Source organism: Rousettus aegyptiacus, unplaced genomic scaffold (genome assembly GCF_014176215.1).
Source record: "Rousettus aegyptiacus isolate mRouAeg1 unplaced genomic scaffold, mRouAeg1.p scaffold_m13_p_7, whole genome shotgun sequence".
In the NCBI taxonomy this organism is placed as follows: Eukaryota; Metazoa; Chordata; class Mammalia; order Chiroptera; family Pteropodidae; genus Rousettus; species Rousettus aegyptiacus.
The window spans coordinates 9,262,793-9,283,183 of record NW_023416310.1 but is presented as its reverse complement, the minus strand read 5'-3'; the positions used below and the strand labels follow the sequence as shown (position 1 = coordinate 9,283,183).

General features: G+C 46.6%; 1 long non-coding RNA gene across 15 annotated transcripts in view; it reads left to right on the top strand.

Moving 5' to 3' along the window:
* Positions 1-3,716: 3,716 nt before the first annotated feature.
* Positions 3,717-20,391, top strand: part of LOC107515284 — a 214,419-nt gene continuing 197,744 nt past the window's right edge. For 14 of the 15 annotated variants that reach the window (XR_004951984.1, XR_004951985.1, XR_004951988.1 and 11 more), the window contains exons 1-2: positions 3,717-3,825; positions 10,762-10,919. This is a non-coding gene — a long non-coding RNA (uncharacterized LOC107515284). The remainder of the gene's footprint in view (positions 3,826-10,761; positions 10,920-20,391) is intronic. The other variant, XR_004951986.1, reaches the window with a different exon arrangement.

Genomic DNA, 20,391 nt, shown 5'->3' with positions numbered 1-20,391 from the left:
CTTTGACCATATAAGCTTGTAACTCTGACTGCGGAGAGAGAGGGGAGAGGAAAAGAAGTTCTGCGCGCTCTCGCAGCTTCCAGCCCCTCCTCCCGCCCCACCTCCACTCTCGGGAGCCTGCAAAAGTGTAATCCTTGTATCTGCTTCAGCCGCCCCGCCCGGGACCGTCTGCGGGCCCGGCAGCGCCCGGTGGCAGCGCCCGGTGGCAGCTCCCGCGGCGCAGCCGGCTGTGGGGGCCCCGACTCGGCCGGCAGGGCAGCGGCCGCGGGCCCTGGCGCTGGAGGGGCGCGGCCTGCGGCTCCCCTGCTCCGGCGCGCGTCACCGTGAGCGAGCAGCCGCCTAGGAGCGGGGCGTTGTATTGAGATTGGCACTTTATGCTGACCATCGGTAACGGACATTTATCACTGGAGTTTTTTAAGAATATGAAATAAACGGTTATTTTACAGGCATTGCAGGATGGGTAATTTCCCTTCCCAAAGCAGGAAACCGGGTGACTCCTTGGAGAGAAGCAGGTTTCTCTGCGGACTCCAGCCTGTCCCACTGCACGAACCTCTGCCTTGTTGGGGCGGCAGGTTTGGGACGGGTGAAGAAACCCCCTCTCTCCCGGCGTCGGTCTCAACCCTATTTATTTTCTTTTCTCCTCCTTTCGGGCCTTAGGGTCTCCCCACTCCTCGCCTCCAAGTTCACCAAGGAGTGGAGACTTCTGTCTGTATATTGGCCATGAGAAACTCGACATCTCTGGGGGCCAGGGGCGCTTAAGGTCCACTAAGGGAACAGAATGTCACCCCCCCTTCCAACTAAAGCCCTCCCCCCTCATGGTCTCGACCCTCCGGTTGCAATACCCCACTGCAAATATGTAATCATGGCTGCCTATCCAAAGCCCGGAACCTACATCCCCCCCCCCTTAGGGTTCCCCAGCCAGAATTCTCCAACTGGGGGCTCGTCCACTGCCGGGAACAGGGCTCACGCCCGCGAAGATTCCCTACAGTTTTCAAGCCTTGTCAGGAATGGCGGGGGCGGGCGCCCTGGGAGGCCCGGGAAGTTTAGGAGAACTCTGAGTCCGCCCTCCACAAGTCGAACCTTCCGAGGGGCGTCTAGTTTTCCCACAATTAGAGGCCAGGCCGTCTGGGGGCTCCCCCTGCTCCAGCACCCTGACCGCGGGCCGGCGCAGGCGGGGGCACCCAGGGCCTTTCCCAGGCCGCGCGCGGCCTCCTGGGCTTCTTTGCCCGACGCTCAGCGGCCATGGACACGGCGGGGCCGAGCTTCCCAGCAACAGCGTCCCCCAAATCTCAGCCTCAGGCAGGGTCCAGCGGCCTGAGAAAGCAGGCTGCGGCCGTCGGAGTTAAAACGCTTTGACTTTTCGCTGCGCCACCCTCATCTCCTGTGGGATCGCCTCCCGGCCCTGTGAGGGCTAGAACTTCGCTGTTCCAGAACCCAACTTGTCCCTTTGGCCTCAGCTAGGCCAGCGCGGGTGAGCACAGCCCTCCGCGTTTGGAGACGCCCTGCCCCCTGCTGGACAGGCCTGGGGGGCTGGCCTGGGACTCGGAGCCCTCACTGTGTCCTGCTCAAAACCCCGGTGACTCTCCGCCGCAGCTCCTTGTCCACCACTCATCTAGATCAAAACCTCGACTGGTCGGTCCTAGGGCCCACTGCAAAGGAGAGGCAGGGCGCTGCGGGGTCTGGACCCGCCTGTAGGTTCTCGGCTAGTCGGGCAAGATCCCAATCCCTCTTCCACACCCCAGGAGAGAATGCAGCCCGGGTCCCAGATAACTGTGACCTCTGGGGGCACAGAGAGAGGGTAAGCCAGTGGGTCTGGGTTTCGATGGCTTGGGCCCCGCCGGCGCAGGCAGTGGTATGATCTGTCCTTGGCCGTGGCTTGTGATAAGACTGACCGCAGGAGCCACCTCAGTGCCTTTACTAGTCCCGTGAGGTTGGGGGAAATTGGTTGTCACACACACACACGCACACACACTCACTCACTCACTCACTCCCACTATGGAGAACTTTGGGCATCCCTGAGGACCTGAGGGGGAGCGCCCTATGTCGTCCCTTTGCTCTCTCTGGGGCTCCATCTTTCCCAGAGATCGACCGCTGCCGTTGCCCCCGCCCCCCTCACTTTCCCCCGCCTCCCACTCCTTCGGGACACTTAGTGCCTCTGCGGTTAGCCTGCCTCAAGGACTTAAAGGCTGTGAAATGGGGGAGGTTTGCGGCGGAGGTTTCTCCTTTCTGACCCACCCCATTTCTGGTATCACGAATCCCCACCCCTCCGCCTCTAGGCCCGCAGCCGAGAGACTTTTGATAGCAAGTGTGCATCCTGGGAAGAATGGGTTCCCAGGGCAGGTTTCCGGGCGGTCGGGAGGGGGGCAGAGTGCTGCCCAGAGGCCTCCTGCCCACTCACAATGCCTCTGCCTTTGCCCGCTCTACCGACGACTGCCACCATTCTGGTGAACCCAGAAGCCACTTCTCAGCGTAGCTGTCTGCGGTCTACACTCCTGACAGTGATTTCATAGATTGTGCAGAAGCAGTAACGCAAGCGGAAGGGGCAGGCGGGGCTGCGGGCCACCAGACCCCACAAAGGCTACAATTCCCGGGAGACGTGGTTGGGGCATTTTCCCGCTCCTATGGTGGCAGGAAAAGGGCAAGGGGAGGGGCAGAAAAGTTGGGTGGATTTCCTTGCCTGCCCACTCTGTAGGGGCCACCCTTTCCCCCACTACATTCCCAGAAAGTTCTATCCCCCTTTCTGTCTCGCTGTGGGTTTTCGGGAGCGAAGGGGGCTGGTGGCCCTGGGGCCCTTCCCAAAGATGCTAGGCCCGCGGTTTGTGTGCGGATCTTAGGGTGGAGGAGCTACTGGCGGGACTTCTCAGCTGGAAGTGTAGAAGGCTCGAGAAACTCCCGGTGCAGGCTGGAGCTTCGTGGTGCGTGCTCTCGGAAGACATCAGGAACGCCCTGGGAGAAAGAACAGCCCGCAGGGCCTTCGCCTTAGGAGGAAGAGGTTCCTCCTCCTTTGGAATGTCGCTAGGGGTTTGAGGCACGAAGGGACGTTTTCCTGCGGACCTCCTCGCCGTGGGATTCAGGGATCGAAAAGAGGAGGAGGAGAGAGAAACGCGGCGGTGGTCCAGGGCTCCTGGACACCTCAGCTTTAAGAACGCGGGACCTGTGATATCATAACCCCCCTCCTCACTCGCCGGAATCTTGGTGTCCCGAGAGTCGAGAGTCCGCTCAAAGGCGTCCCTCCCGCCTCCCAGAGCGCTATGGCGCTGTGACGTCACGGCATCCTCCCACGGACACAGTGACATTACACAGGCCGTTGGCAAAGATTGGCTCTGTCAACAGCAGTTTCTCATTTACGTAGTCCTATCACGTCATAGAAGGGCCTCCCCCAGAGAAGTGACAGCCCGGCGCCCTCATTTCCCGGCCCCGCCCCGCGATGCCCGCCCATAGAGGAGCCAAAACTCTGTCGCGTCGCCGTCCACGGGATCCGCAGACTCGAAGCATTGACAGTAGCCCTGAGTGACGGAGGGTGCTCCGCAGCGTCGCCCTCCGGAATCTGGTGGCTTGGACTATACTGCCCGCCTGCAGGCGTTGAGGGCACCAGCTGCCGCGGGTTACACCCCGCGCGCCCTGGCCCCGCCCACCAGGCCCCGCCCCGGCCCCGCCCCCGGGCCCGCCCCGGGCCCGGCCTCCCGCCCGCCGCGCAGGCTCCCGCGCAGGCGCAGAAGGAACTCATCGTCCAGAGCTGCGGCCGCTGAAGCGCCGGCTTGCTCGGCTGTCTCGGGGACTTGCTGCCGATTTTTGAGTCCCGCTTTCAGGGATCGCAAGCTCAGGGTAACACTGGCCGGGTGGGCGCATCCAGCCGTCGACAAATGCGAGCGCTAAAAGTGCCGACGAGGAACAGGGCAGCTCCGGGTTAATGAGGGCTGGAGACGAGCGTCTCCAGTCCAGCCGAGCCGTGGTCCGACAGAGGTCCCGCGGGTTCGGGCCGGCGGGGATGTGCTGCCGGGCCCGGCCTGGGGTTGGAAAGTTCAGCGCGGCCCCATCCCTTTCGAGCAGAGCCTCTGAGGCAGGAGTCTCGGCCCCCAGCCGGGCGGACTCCTTAGGGGCACTGGCTCGGTCACCCACGCCACCCATTCAGCCCGGCTTTCTGGGCCGGCGCTAGAGCCAAACTGGTGGTGTGCCCAGTTTGCTTATGTTTTAGAAGAACAATTCACTATAGATATGAGATATTAGGTAAGGGTCAAACCTCATGTCGACGATAGAGGAAGAAGTAGAAGTTGTGTTTCCTTTGAGGCGAGGGGCCAGAAGACCCAGTTTTAGCTTTTCCTGCCATTTAAGCTTTGGGCAAGTCCCGGCACTTCTCTGAGCCTCAGTTTGCTTCCTGTAATGGGGATAGTTCTCTTCCCACCCACTTCATTCGGTTAATGTAGAGGTCAGAGTCGTACTTTCTCACTCATACTCACTGCTTGAACTCCAAACTGGGCCCTGTTGGGTTGCCGAATAACTTTGGCATTTCCGTAGTGCCATGGAAGAGTGTTGTTAGAAATGCTTACTCGGCATCCTGAAGTTGCCTGCCTCCCACGCTGCCTTATTCCTAAGAGTATCTTTCCCCATCCCTTTAACATAACCCAAGGATTCTGAAATGGGTTAGGAGAAGGATATCACCTGGACTGGTGGTCTACTGGAGACCTCTAGGAAAACTTGAAAGTAGTTTTATTTTTAAAGAAGTATTTGCACCAATGGATTAATCAGTTCCCAGGTTATCTTTATGTTTGGTTTAGAGGGGAGGTCAGGTGAAGAAATGGAATTGCCGGTACTTATCACTCCCTTGTGGCATAAGCCTAGGGAGGAATAAAACAAACAAACCTGGTGCAGGTGTGGGGCAGGGGCGGGGTCTACGTTTGTGGCAGATGTGACTGCGTAGGTAGTAAGGGTCTTTCACTCTACAAACACTAACCTGTAGAGTGAAAGACCCCTCACTCAAATCTCCTTTGGATTGTGCTTTCTTTGACTTTTGCTAGGACATCCTAGCCTGGAGAAAATTTGGTCCCACAATGCTATTACATGGATACATTGCAGGAATGTTCCTCTCACCCAGCCACTGAAGCCCTGGCTGTCTGATGACATTCTTAGCCATTTTTCTTGGCCAATGCTAGTTCTAGTTCCAGTGATGAGAATACTGAAGGACAAACGCTGAAAAGTGGGATGGATGGATGAATGGGTTGAGAATTTTGTTTCTCTTTTCCAAACACTGAGCTGGCTCTTAGCAGCTCAGCCATCTCTGGACAGGTATAAAGTATAATAAATTTATTTTCAATGCTTGGTTTGATTGAACTTTGCTAATGAGGTAAGGAGTTTTACCATGACAAGGGCAAGGATGGATTGCTTTTTGTTATTTGCAGGAGTGGGTACCACTTGGAGCCTGTAGGTACATAGTGTCATGGGATGAGAAGCTTTATAGGGGACATGGAAGAAAGCTGGAGGAGTTGGAGCAGGAATGGCTAGATCCTTTATCTCTCAAAGGACCAGAGAGGGAATGTGAGCTTCCAGAGAATTTGGGCCTTGCCTTATATAATGAGATTTACTTGGGAGATTGGGTGACTTTTTATTAATCTGGGTTAGAGTCAAGCATCTTTGTGCAGTCAGAGTTCTGAATATCTTCATTATCTCTCTCACAGTGTACATAGGTCCTATAGGTCTGTAGAAGGCCCAGGACCTGAGCGGGTGTGGTGCTGTAGTGATCAGGAACAGTTTGTATGGCCTTGTCACTGGAGAGATGCCAACACTATAATAATGAGCAGAGAGACACTCTAAGGTGGATGGGGCAGCTGGAAGAGTTGTTAACTATTCCAGGCATCTTGGTACCATAAGATCCATCATTTTTTCATTGTTTTTTTCTTCCCCATATTTCAAGTTTCCTTCTTTAATCATTTCCTTTCTGTTTTGAGAACTTTTTTTAGTCATTATTTTAGGGTAGGTCTGGGGGTAAAAAACAAACAAAATTCTTAATTTTTCTTCATTTCAGAGTGTCTTTATTTCTCCTTCATTCCTCAAGGATAATTTCATCAGGTACAGGATTCTGGGTTGACAGTTATTTCTTTTCAGCACTGAAAAATGTTGTGCTACTTCCTCGGGCTTCCATGGTTTCTTATGAGAAATCTGTTGTCATTCGAATTATTTTTCCTTTGTATGTAAGGTGTCATTTCTCTTGCTGCTTTCAATATTTTCTTTGTCTTATCCTTTTTTGGGGTTTCTTATTTCTTTGGGCTCATTCTGTTTGGGGTTTGGTCAGAATTTTAAACCTAAAAGTTTAAGTCTTTTTCCATTGAAAAAATTTCAGCCATGATTTCTTTCCCATGTTTTAAAAAAGTTCAGCTATAATTTCTCCAACTATGTTTTTCAGCTCTACTCTTTCTCTTCTATTTCTTAGGCTCCAATAATAAATATTACAACTTTTGCTATAGTCTCGCAGGTGTTCAAGGTTATGTTCCCCGCCCCCCTCCGCCCCCGCCCCAGTCTGTTTCCTCTCTGTTGTTCAGTTTGGGTGATTTCTGTTCTATCTTCCAGTTCACTGATTCTTTCCTGTGTCCCCTCCATTCTGCTGTTGAGGTTTTTAAAAATTTTAACAATTATATTTTTTTAAAGTCTAAAATTTCCACATGGCTTTTCTTTGCATATTCCATTTCCTTGGTGAGATTTTCTACTTTTGTTGTTTCGAGGGTTCCTAATTGCTTGCTGAAGTATATTTGTGATGGCTGCTTTAAAATTCTTGTCGGTAATTCCAACATCTGTGTCATCTTGATGTTGATGTCTGTTGATTGTCTTTTCTCTTTCAAGTTAAGATTTTCCCGGTTCTTGGTCTGACATATGATTTCCGGTTGTACCCTTGAAATTTTTGGTATTATGTTATGAGACTCTGGATCTTATTTAAATCTGTGCAAGCAGCTCTCCTCTGACTAGCTCTGCTGGTTGGGGAAGAAGGAAGTGATGCTTTCCTACTACTATGTAGGGGTGAAGGTCCAGGCTCCCCACTTGACCTCTCTGGACACCCTAGGAGGAGTGCTGCATTACCACTTGGTGGGGGTGAGATTTCAGGCTCCTGACTAAGTCTCCACCAACAACGCCCAGGCCTGGGAGAGGGAGAGGCCCCTTTTTGTTGCCCCCACATGGCTTCTACTGGTGGGTATGTGGCAGGCCTTGTTACCCCTGGGTGATGGTACAATCTGGCTCCCCACTCAGTCTTCTTAGATATGTCTAAGAAGATAAGGTAAGAGTGCCTTTTTAACACCAGACAAAGACAGTCCAGGCTCCCCACTTAGTCTTTGCTTACTGGTAATCCATGGCTTTTTGAATCTCTACCTTGTCAAGTAAGTGAATCAATATTAGTCCTACAGAAGTATACACTAAGTGACAGATTTCTTCACAAATTCTCACTTTCTGAGATCGCTTCTTTTATCATTCTTAGGTAATCCTGGGTTGTCATTCTAATGCATTGTGGGGTTTTTAATTTCATAATACAAAATTATCACTTTTATTTTAAGGTTATAAAACTTTTACCTACTCTCTAAAGTTGGTATGTAGGGTCCCTGTGAATAAAAAAGAGCAATTTATATTTTGGGACTGGCTGTAACATCTTGCGTTTTCACCCAGTGCCATTGAGTCCTTTATTATTTGGTTTATGAAAAGAAAATAGCTAATGTATCTGGTAGCTGAGAGCATGGTTTTCTTTTTCACCCTGCCCCCTTGTCTGGTTTTCAGATTATAATTTTTAATATAAATTTGTCTGTAGAACTTTAAGCCTCATTAAATTTTGGCAATGGAATTTCAAGAATCTATCAAAAATTTTCTAAAATATTAGGCTAGTTTCCTTCACTGTCAAAGTATTTCCTAAAGCGATAGGATTTTTTTTCCTCCTAAAATTGTGCCTTATAGATTTCTTAGAGTTGCCTTGGTCAGGGAGAGAGAGAAATAAATATTAAAGCAAAAACTTCTCTTCAGTTAATGTTATTTATTAATTCTGATCTATGACTTGCGCTGGAGTGTAGGCTAAATATGGACATCATACAAATTGAGAGATAACAGTTCTTGCCTTTTCCAGATATATGTTGTTACAACATAACGTTTGCTTCAGTAAGTCTGCCCAGACTTATAACTCGGATAAAAGGAACTAGGAAACAGGAGACATTTGTCTCAGTACAATTTTTATTGCTGAACTTTGCTGGGTCATCTTAGACAAGTACCCTAGCATCTCAGGGCCTCAATTTCTTTACCTGCCAATTAGACTAAAAATACTTATCTCTTCTATCTTCCATAGCTTTTTAAATTAAACTTTTTAATTTGTGCTATAAACATAGCATAGTTTTAGATAAAATTGCTAAAGACTATCCACCTTTTTAAATTTAGCCTTAAAAAGGGATCTGCAAAGTCTCCCAGCTTTTCATCTGCTTTTGGTCTCAGAAATGCCTTAGAATAAAGAGAATAAAAAACTGCTTGGGATAGCTGTAAAAAAAGTTTTCAGACTTCATTTACAGGGTTGGCTATCTCCATTTTTTGCTATGAGTGAGAACTGAATTTATGTTTCTCTCCGGAATGTTCTGATTCTTGAGTTGTCAAGTGGCTAGTTTTGTCACCCGCGTGGATTTAGGCAGAAGCCTTGCACATGGTCTACAGAACTGTGTAGCAGACATCCATGGATTGAAATAGCCGTAATTAGAAAATCAATCTCACATTCAGGAGATATGCTGAAGCCTGTGGGTATTCCTACTTGTCCCAGAAGCACAGTAAAAGTCAACTGCTCTCAAAGTGAGAACAATTACAAAAACACAAATTTCAAAATAATGAACACAAAGGTTTAATCATGCCTATTTATTTCCAGAGAAACAATTAAGGCAAACACATTTGAAATTTTTGGAGAATAGGGCTCATTGTAGTGGGTACACCACACCAATCATACTGCTGTGTTAAAATGGGAATTTCTGTACAAAGCCATCTTTTGGAGACAGAATCCTCCCAGCCTCCACCCCTGTAGGGGACAGATATCTCCCTCCATCTTTGGACTGGTTCTTAGCTGTGGCAAGGAACTAACAAAAAAGTCCCTGAAGATTATATCTTCTATCATAATCTCAATTATGGAGTGAACCAAAGCTAGGTATTACACAGACTTTAGCTGTGGATAGGATGTTAAGGTCATTTCATGATTTTCGAAGCACGCTTTTGGCTGGCAGGAAGAATGTAAAGTGACATTCACAGTTTTCCTTGTGTGTCTAATATCGGTTTATTTCCGTGTGTATAAGTCACTCTGAGCAGTGCAGTCGGTACGAGCCAGGAGGGGATGGAGTGTGAGTACCAGTGAGCATCTATTAGTAAAGCCTCTGAGGAATCAGGTGAATTGCATTCTGCCCTTTTCAGAGGGTCGGTGTCATTGTTTTCCACAATGAGGTGATAGTCCTCAGCCTGCTTAGCCGGCACCAGGTCCTTTGAGGTGCCCAGAAAATCCCCCTGTAGATATGCAGCCAGAAAGGTGGGTGCAAAGCCAGCTTTGTGCCTCATATGGCCCTTGGGACATGCCCTGCTCAGGCCTGGGAGGCAGGCCTTTAGGTCATCAACAGAAACTGCCTTACCTGAAAGTACTCCTGTTGGCAGGGTGATTTCAGAGACACCAGGGAGAGTCCCCCTCCCTTTGAGAACAACCCTCCCACCTGTTCCCCATACTTGTTCCCCATACTTGCTCCCCAGGGGCCTGGGATCCTTCACTGTCTCACGAGAATGCTTCATTCTGTAGTCAGAGCCAGCGTTCAGAATGCAGGCCTAGGGGGCGGAGATATTCTGCAGAGCTACCATTTTTTGAGTCCTTACCACATACAAAAGAGTGACTGATATCCACAGATGTTCTTCGTCTTCTTTTTTTAGTTGAGGAAGTGGAGGCTCAGAAGTGTACATTTGCACAAGGTGACAAAGTATGTTGTAGAACCAGCCTCCAAACCCAGATTCTTCAGACACCAAGGTCTCTGACTCACAGTGCCCATTTCCACCTCCCTGTAACCCACAGTCATCCAGGGGAGGCTGTACCCAGGGGAAAAGGTGGGCTGGGCTTTAACCCCTCTTGTGGAGGGAGAAAACAGCTAAGTCCAGTGGGCTGAGAAAGCTTTGGGCCTCGAGGTGTGCGGAGCACAGGCCCCGGAATGATAAAGGCTGGGCTCTTAGCCTCGACCTCTAAGCACAAACCAGAGGTTTTCTGCTCCTTGGAGTGACCTGCCAAGGAGTGTCATTCAGGATAGAGCCCCTTCTGGGAGTAGGGGGAACAGGGGTGTGTAGGTGACCCCACACCTTTCCATCAGGAGAGGGTGCAGCTCCTTTGAGAAGTTGGTGTGGTCCGTAAGAAGTTCCTCTGCATTTCTGTTCACTTCACTAGCTAGAATATAAGCTTGTGCGCCTGAATTGTGTTGGAGGACGGAATCTGGGCGTGTCAGAGCTGAGGGCAGCCTGAGAATGTGGCCTCAGGTGGCTCTGTGGGTGCTGTCCTGATGCAGCATGGCTGAGACTTCCCACTGCCCTGCAGAGGTTTGTCTTGCAGTCGAGGTGCTGCTGAAATCCAGCTGGAGAAGGCAGCCGGAGTAAGGTCACCTAGACCAGACTCTCTTGGGTGATGACCTCAGATTCTCACCTTCACCGTCTGGCCTAGAGATCTCTCCCGCGTGTTCCTACAGAAACCTCAGTCATTGCACTTTTGACAGCATATTTCATTGTTTGTTTATTTATCGGTCGCAGGCTCCTTGAGGACACAGCCAGTTCTGCCTGTCTCAGCATTCCCAGTGTCTTTTGTGGCACCTGCGCCTGAGATGTTCCTAGTTAATCCGGAACTCAGAGAACAGCCTTGGCCCAATTACAAGAATGAGGAAAACTTCATGGGAAATGGGGAAAAGAAGGTAACTGGTTAATTGTGTGTCTGGGACAAGTCTCCTTCTGATCATTTGGGCTGAGAATGAGAAATGTGTGTAAACTGGACTAGAAAGAACTGTTTACTGCTGCCTGTGCCCTGGCTCCCGCCAGAGTGAGCGAGGCCGGCTAGAGGGGACTTTTTCAGAAAAGGGAATAACCCGCTTTGCTATGGGACAAATCCGACATTGCTTTTCTCAAATAATTATACTCTGCTAGCATGAAGGCTATACCTTTTATTTTCATTTTACCTTGTATATAAAATGAAGCATTTAAAATGAACCCCCTGAAAATTTAGAAGGCAAATAAAGCAATCCTGCTAATTTAACGAAGACGAAGCTGTAAATGTGGCTTTTATGGAGTGTCGACCGCTCGGCTGAGGAACCCAGGAGGGAAGGACGAGAGGGCGGGGGCAGGGCTGTGCTATGTATGACTCAGCCCGAGGGGCCAGAACTTTTCCTGGCTTTCCAGCACGCGGGGTCTCTGAAAGGGAGGGGAGCTCTGCTATTAAGGAATAATCCAGAAACCTCGGCCCTGTGAATCTTCCCTTAATCTTGCCTCGTTTTCTTTCTCCATGGCGAGACCGGAGGAGTGACATGGCCGTCAGGAACACTCGGCCCTCTGGGTTGGTGAACGTCTCCCTCTGGTACCTCTGTGCCAGGGGGTCCGCACTGGAGACAAGCTTCCGTCCGGTGCCCTCTGTGGTATGCGGCCTATCTACAAAGCTAGTCAGAGTGCAGTGGAGGGAGGGCCCCTCTGTCCTCCCGGGGCGTCCGCTCAGTAATCCCCTTGTCACAGCCACCTCGGAAGGCTGCTCACCCCGACAGAGGGGATGTGATGGGCAGCCTGTCAAATAGATTGTGAGTGCATTAGCAGGATTAGCTGCGAAGGCTAATATTGCAGCGTTTCAAAAGTTCATTCACAGCATTGGAGACCGGACTGCTCGGCTGCCAAATTGGGCCTGCACAGGCTTTAGAATTAATGTCACATCTGGGACTGGCCCCAACGTGGTCAGAGGCACCACGGTCCCGTTGGGTCTGACTTGTGTTTACGTATTTTTATTCCGCAACAGAGCTTAATTTATGATATTAGTATAAATAAGTTGTCTAAGTGGGTTTTAGTTTGCCATCTTATTGATAAAACTGGCTGAAATACTTAAGTAGCCCCTCAAAACCAGATGCTCTGTTCTTGGCATTTGCTGAAGTATTACTGATTTTATTTCTGCTTGTTAAAGTAATATACCTTCATTTGGGAAGTATTGGATCAGGAAAGTATAAGAGAGAATTTTAAAATAATCCTTTTACCAGATATTACCTCTGGTGGCATTTTGATGTATCTGCATACAGTCTCTTTTCTATGCATACATATTAAACAAGATCGTGGTTATATTTGGTTTTGTTACCTTTTTAAAAAAACACATATTGTATCATAAATATTTCCCATTTTTCTTACACTTTCACCTATGAAAAACAGCCATGAAATATTTTATGTTCACATATTTATGTTAGGTTTTATTGGTGTTTAACAAATTACTGCAAACTCAGCAATTCAAAACAATACCCATTTACTAGCTCACAGTTCTGTAGGTCAGAAGTCTTGCATGGCATGTTTGGAGTCTCTGCTTGGGACTCATGAGGCCAAAATGTCAGCTTGAGCTAAGTTTTTCTTTGGATGCTCTGGGAAAAATCATCCAAACTCATTCTTGGCAAAATTTGGTATTTCAAGATCATAGGGCTGAGGTCCTCATGTCCTTGATGGTTATCATCTGGGGACTGCTCTGAGCAGCTGGAGTCTGCCTGTCTTCCTTGACATGTGGCCTCCTAGATCCACAAGGCAGCATTGAACACTTATTGCGTTTTGAATCTCTAGCTGTGGCTTCTGTGACCAGCTGGCGAAAACTCTTTGCTTCGTAAGGGCTCATGAGATCAGGTCATGCCCACCTGAATAATATCCTTTGGTTGTAGGCCTTGAACCAAAGCAGAAGACAGAAGTGTCGTTATTTCATCAAAGATGGGGAAATCTGGCCAGGTTCTGGGGGCGTGGGAGGGGGACGGTGCGTGTGGGTACTGTGCCAGGTTTGACTCCTAACTCCCGCAGATAGGAGGACAGTGACACAAATATCCTGGTGTCAAGGTCATGCCTGAAGTTTCCTGATGTAAAATCCTTTGTGTGAGCTTTGGCTAGTGGCCCCAAGGCTTAATGAGCGGGTGCTGCCGACAAAGGGCAGATAGAGCTGCGGCTTCTCTGACAAGTGGCCGTGGAAGCAGTGACTACATATACTGTTGGAAAAATCTGTCCTCCCCCACCCGCCAATCTTTCTGTGTTGTGAGGATAATTGCTTTTGCTGTTGACTTATATTTGCATTTAATATTTTGTATTTTTTTATTCTTTTTGGTGAGGAGAGTGATTTCACAATTTACAGTCTCCTGTAATTTCCCCCTCAACCCTGAGAAGTTGAAATTACTATTTCCTTTTAGGTATGGTGAAGTATTATCATAGAATAACTGCCAACACACTAAAAAGTAGATATGATTATGTATTCTCATAAGTTAAGAACGGTTAAGTACCTTGTCTAAGGGTACTTTGTAAGCTGTAGAAGTGGGACCAAGACTCAGGTATGTGTCCTTTTGGGTCTCGTGCATTGTCCCGAACACTACAGTCTCCAGTTAACCACTAACTTGGACTTAGCTCGAGGTCAGCATGGCGTATAGCTGAGATCTAGCTTTTATTTCTGAAGGACAGATTTGCTGGGTAAGGTCTTCTTGGTTGGCAGCTTTTTTCTTCCAGAACCCTGAATATACCAGCACGCTTTTTGCTGACTCGCCAGGTTTCTGTTGAGAAATCCCCTTGCAGCCTTCTGGGGGTGCCCTTGCATGTGAGGAATTCTTTTTATTCTTGCTTGTTTTACAATCATCGTGTTGTCTTTGGTTTTACAGTTTCATTTTAATATGTCTTGGAGAAGATCTTTCTGTGTCGAAATTGTTTGGAGACCTGCTTCATAAATTTAGGATGTTCAAAGCTTTCCCCAGTTTTAGGAAGTTTTTAGCCATTATTTCTTTAAATAACCTTTTCATACTTTTCTACCTTCCTTCTCCTCCTGTGACTCCAGTGATGCATAATTGTTTCTCCTAATGGTATTCCACAGTTCATGTAGGCTTTCTTCAATGTTTTTCACTTTTTTCCCCCCTTTTACTGTATAATTTCAAAAGGTCTGTCTTCCACCTCACAGATTGTTTCTGCTACTCAATTCAGTCTTCTGTTGATGCTCTTTGTTGCATCTTTTTACTTTATTCTTTACATTCCTCAGCTCCAGAATTTGTTAAACCTCTCATTTTATTATTGTTTTCATGATTTTGTTGAATTATTTTTCAGTGTTTTTTGTTGTTGTTGTTTTTGTTTGTTTGTTTTTTGTTCACTAAGCTTCCTTAAAATGACTATTTTGTATTTTTTTTATTGGGCAAATCTCAGATCTCCATATCTTTGAGGTTGGTTACTGGAAAATTATTGTATTCCCTTAATCGTGTCATGTTTCCTTGATTGTTTTATTTTTCTTGAAGTTTTGTGATCTGTCTTCACATTTGAAGAAGCAGTCACCTCCTCTAGTCTTTACTGACTTCGAGAGAGAAATACCTTCCATCATCCTTGTTAGGGATTGTGAGGCTTTCTCAGACCTTTCCTGTTGACACTCCTGCTCCACAATTCTTGTTCTCTCTCTTGAGGGGGAATTGTTAACACTGAGTGCCTTCTCTCCATTCTGCAAAGCCAGACTTGGTGCCAACACCCTCCTGTTTGCTTTCCCTAGGATTGTGTCAAATGCTCAAGTCGGTGTGCTCTCACACAGTCCTACGGAGTTGGGCTGGCTTTCTACAAGTGCTCACTGGCTGTCTGCAAAGGCTTGTACCTGCTGTCATAGAGGGTGTGCCCAAGTGGCTGGCCATAGGGTAGGGCATGTGCAGGTGAGGGTGCAGAGCATTGGGTGTGACTGTAGACCAGTTGGGAGGGTTTGTAGGTGAGGTGTTCCCAGTGGATCATTGGCGGGCTTCCTGATGGCGTTTGTAACACAGTGAGTAGGATCCACGTTCCTTTGATGCCCTCCAAGAGCCCCGGCTGCTGTTCTCCCAGCCGCTTTCCTCCCTGCAGTCATGCCGTTCACTTCTGTATTCCGAATGGGGTGAGAGAGAGCCGGGTCTCTTTGCCGGCATCCCACACGGCTGGGGAAGCTGGGCCATCGCTCACACACATTCACTTCCCTTCCCGGGAGAAATCACAGGCCAAGGATTCTCTGGGCGCCAAGCCGTGTCCCCATGGGGTTGGGTCATGTGGGTAGAGTGAGACTGTTCCTCTTACCTTCTGTAATGCATATAATCTCAGATTTTATATTGTTCCAATGGTACGTTGGAACTTCACTGGACTCCTGGACTTGCACAAAGGGACCATAAGCGATTGTCTGAATTGGTATTCTTTTTTTTTTTTGGGGGGGGGGATGGTAGAAAACTTTTATTCCGCCATGTTAGTGATGTCACTCTTCACAATAATTATTTCTTACACATTTATATGCAAAATACTGGTCTAGGCCCTGGACTTATAGCAACATAAGATAAAGTCCTTGTGGAATTTGTCTTCTGGGATTGCATCAGTTTTATTATTTTTAAAGTGGGAGTAAGAAAAGTATGTGCCTAATTAAGTTGTGACATATAAATAAAATCATTCGTGAAATAAGCTTAGCTCTGTGCCGGGCACATCGTAATGTTTAATAAGTATTAGACATTCATGTAGAGATCATACAATCATACACAGTGGGAAGTGAGCATAACTCTCGACTCTTTTGGAACTTTGATTCTCCGACTTAAGGAGGGCATGTTGAATAACCCGGGGGAAGGTGGAAGTCTGGAGTCTTGGAAGCACGCCTTTTCTACGTCAGTCTGGATTAAAACACAAAGCTGTACTCTGGTGGGGTCACAAGGGCAGTAGCAGGGCCTAGGGACACCCATCAAGTTCATCTACTCATCCAACGTATACTTCTTTGCTCTGGTCTCCCAGAGCCGAGGCCAGAGGTGAAAGGTTCCACACTGCAAAGCCAAGAACCGGTGAGGACCAAAAGCTACGTAAAATGAGTTACATTGTGTGAAGCGCATTGTTGTTTTAAATTTTGGTTTGTGTAGCTGGCTCACTGTATCAGATGTCCTGAGTTTCTACACCTCAATATGAGGTACTAACTCCAATAGAAAACGTGCAACTAGCCCGAAGCCAACATATTTTAAGAAATGTAATATTTTATATGGATCACATTTTAGAAAGCTGCTCTTTGTTGAGGAAGGGGGTGACCACTACCGGGCGTTTTACTTTGCCTTGGGGATACAACCCTGAGAGTTGGAATTTATACCCTAATTTGGCTAATCTGCTCACATTCAGCATCTGTGCTCCTTTAAGTGGCATTTAATATTATGACAGGAAATCCTTACTATCATAAAGAAATATTACTAGACTATACTGTGCTCTGTGCTCAAATCTACTTACCGTCTCTGGTTACCTGATCAATCTTGCATCTCACAAGAGCCGTAGGCTGCAGCGTACATACCGGGCCCACAGATCAGGGCTCAGCTCTTTCTAGAGCTCACTGAGATGGAGAAAACGATTCCTTTTCCTCAGGTTGGTTGTGATGCTTAAACGAGATAATTACGTGCAATAAAACTGACACGCACTAGGCAGTTAGCAAAAACAGTTTACTCTCCCTTTATTTTCAATCTCCTGCTGTATGAATTCCACGGTCTTCGGTATTCTTTTAAAAAGCAGTTGTTAATTAAACCGCATTCAGAGAAGTGATCAGCGGGGGTTTGCGGAGTGAGTTGTTCGTGGCGCTTGCTATCGGGGTGCTTCTTGCCCGGGCCCCTCGTTGGCAGCAGTGGGGGGTGGGTCTGGCGATTTGGCTCTGTCTCCCAGGTCCTGAGCAGCACACACACACAGGTTAACCTTAGCTGGTCAGGCCCTTTCCAGGTTCATGGAACAGTTACTCTCATTTCCACATTTAAGCCATTTAATGCACATGCTCTGCCTTTATTTTATTTATTTTTCTTCTGGCATTTTTTTTTTTCATTAGAGTCGACATATAATATTGTATTACTTTTAGGTGTACAGCATAGCGATTTGACGTTTAAATAGCTTACAAAGGGATCACCATGATAAGTCTAGCGGCCATCTGTCATCGTGCGAAGTTATCATGATGTTTTTGACTATGTTCCCTATGCCGTGTATTCCAGCCTCATGACTTGTTTTACAACTGGAAGTTTGTATCTCTCGGTCCCCTTTACCCTTTTCGCCCCTCCCTCCACTCTCCTCCCCTCTGGCAACCGGCCGTTTTATTCTCTGTATCTATGAGACCGTATCTGTTTTGTTCGTTTTGTTTTTTAGAGTTCACATACAAGTTAAATCATATGGTATTTGCCTTTCTCTGTCTGACTTATTTCATTTCATATGATATCCTCTAAGTCCATCCATGTTGTTGCAGGTGACAAGATCTTTTTTTTTTTTTATGGCTGAGTAATAGTCCATTGTGTGTGTGAATGTATGTGTGTGTGTATATATATGTCTTTATCCATTCATCTAGTAATGACATCTCGGTAGCTTCTGTATCTCAGCTAGTGAAAATAATGTATTAATGAACGAACATAAGTATGCAGCATATCTTTTTTTTGAATTAGTGTTTTCAATTTTTCAGATAAATACCCAAAAGTGGAATTGCTGAGTTGTATGGTCATTCAATTTTTATTTTTTTGAGGAAACTCTATACTGTTTTCATAGTGTCTGCACCAACTTATAAAACCACCAACAGTGCACAAGGATTCTCTTTTCTCTACAGGCTTGCCAACACTTGTTATTTATTGCCTTTTTGATAATAGCCGTTCTGACAGATGTGAGGTGATATCTCATTGTGGTTTTGATTTGCATTTCCCTAATGTTTAGTGATGTTGAGCATCTTTTTGGGTGTCTGTTGGCCATCTGTATGTCTTTTTTGGAGAAATGTCTATTCAGGTCCTCTGCCCATTTTTTAATTTGGCCGTTTGGTTTTTTGATGGTGAGTTGTAAGAGTTCTTTATATATTTTGGATATTAACCCCTTATGGAGCATATCATTTGCAAATATTTTCTCCCATTCAGAAGACTGCCTTTTTAATTTTGTTGATGGTTTCCTTTGTTATGCAAAGCTTTTTAGTTTGATACAATCTCTCTCTCTCTCCTTTTTTTTTTTTTTTTTGCTTTTGTTGCTCTTGCTGGAGACGTATCCAAATAGATATTGCTGAGACTGGTGCCAAAGAACAATTAATACCTAGCCTTCCAAAAAATTGATGAGGAAGGAACACTTACAAAGCCATTCTACAAGGCCAGCATTACCTTGATACCGAAACCAGATAAAGATACTATAAAAAAAATAACAGGCCAATATTCATGCTGTGCTTTTAAATCCACCTTTCAAATACATGGCCATATTCTATGTGCCTGAAATAGCACCAGAGAGTAGAAATTCATGGAAGAATTAGGCCCACGTCCTACTCTTAGGATGTTAACAAGTAGCAGAGAAAGTACTAGATAGATACACACAGATACACATACAGATACTCATGCATGCGTACAGCTGTGTGCTTACATGTATATATGTGTATTTTGGGAGGTAGCGTCCTAGAGTAAGGGGAAACAGTGAGAGAACCTAAGTTGTGAGTGTGGTGGCCATACTTTATAGTCACAATTAAGATCCAAGGACCAATAAGAACATAGGTTCATAGAAAGTCAAAGAAATAGTACTTAAAGTTGGGATAGTCCTAGAATAAAGGCTGCCTCCTTAAGAGATGGTTCTTGCCTTTAATAAGAGATAGTCATGTTCATATCCCTGGATAAAAGAATTCAGCTCTATGAGATGTGCCTTAGAGGCAAGAGGAGGGCCGAGAGAGAGAGAGATGGCTGCTCAGGGGTCTGGGAGATGAGGAAGGGGAGGGAGAGTTTAGAGTCAGTGAGTAGCAAAGGGAAGGCTCAGGGAAAAGGGAGAAGGCTTGGTCTGGAAGGATGCTATAAAAAGACCTGGCTGCAATCTTGTCTAAGCAGGGAGATCAAAGGGCCTTGACTAGATTTAAGACAATGAGGCACACATCCTTGGGGAGCCAGGTGTTTCTGTGGCCAAGGACTTTGCAGTTTGTCTGGCTGGCTCTCAGCTACATGGTTAAGAACAGACATGCGGGACTGATTAGAAAATTGCTATGCTTGGGGAAAAAATGTAGACATCAGAGACATGAAAACGAAAACATGCAAGCGTTTGTAAATGGAACGTGCCTATCATTGTGGTTTATGTGCCCCGGAGACCCTGTGAGCAACCTGTAGATAAGGCTGTGGGCAACGTGTCTTTGGAGGCTCCTCTCTTCCTTGCGTAACGTTTGCTTTTTTTTGGATGGCACCTTTCTGAGGCAGGACCTTTCTCTCACTGGATGTCAGGAACTGAACTGGTGGCCCACTACACTTGAGCTTCATCAGACTCTTGGGAGGAAAACTTATGCGTGGGTGGAGGTGCAGATGGTATGTCAAAGGGTTCAAGGACCCACTATGGAGGCTTATTAGTTGTTGACATTTGTCAAGCTACTTAATCTCTATGAACCTTAGATTCTTTATCCATAAATTAAAATAATAATAATGGGTATCTGCAGAGTTCTTGAGAGGACTGAGCGTAGTCACAAATAACATAGATTAGGCCAATGCTTGGCACATATTAGGTATTTCATTTATCTCACCTGCCATTATTGCTGGCTTGTTTTTCTTTTTCTTTTTTTGTTCTTTTTCTTTTTCTTTCTTTCTTTCTTTCCTTTTTTTTTTTTTTTTTTTTTGCGCAAGCTGATGTTATATGGGTACATTCTGGGTACAGTTAGAACGAGCTTAAAATCGTTTTGGGGGGCACACAAGCATGTACATTGCTGTCCGTAGTGCTGAACTATCATCATGTAGAGCATGGCTGTCGCTCCTAATCCCCGGCCACTGTCGATGGCTTCTCAGTCTCTCTTGGGAATGATGAACCAGAAATGCTGAACAAAGAGACCAAGATGGTAGAGAAGCATCTTCTGGGTGAATTACGGAGAAATTTTTATATAGAGAAAAAGAGACATTTTAGTCTGAGATATTTATATTACCAAAGAATAAATCCAAACTGACATAGCTGAAATTGCTGATAAAAGTAAGACCTGTGTATTGTGTGGTGGAGGCCTGTGCAAGTGTTACTGCGAATAACATGCTTAGTTAGCGGAGCCCTGGGAGGGTAGGGGTCGTTAAGGTGAGGTATTGTTATCAGTAGGGTTAACACAACAGTTTAACAGATGTTTGAAATTTTTGCTTCGATCAAGCATATGTACTCTTCACAATGTCACAGAACAAATAAAACTATTACTTTAGAATGTATGTGGTAGATTTCATGCAATATTGAAAATATAAG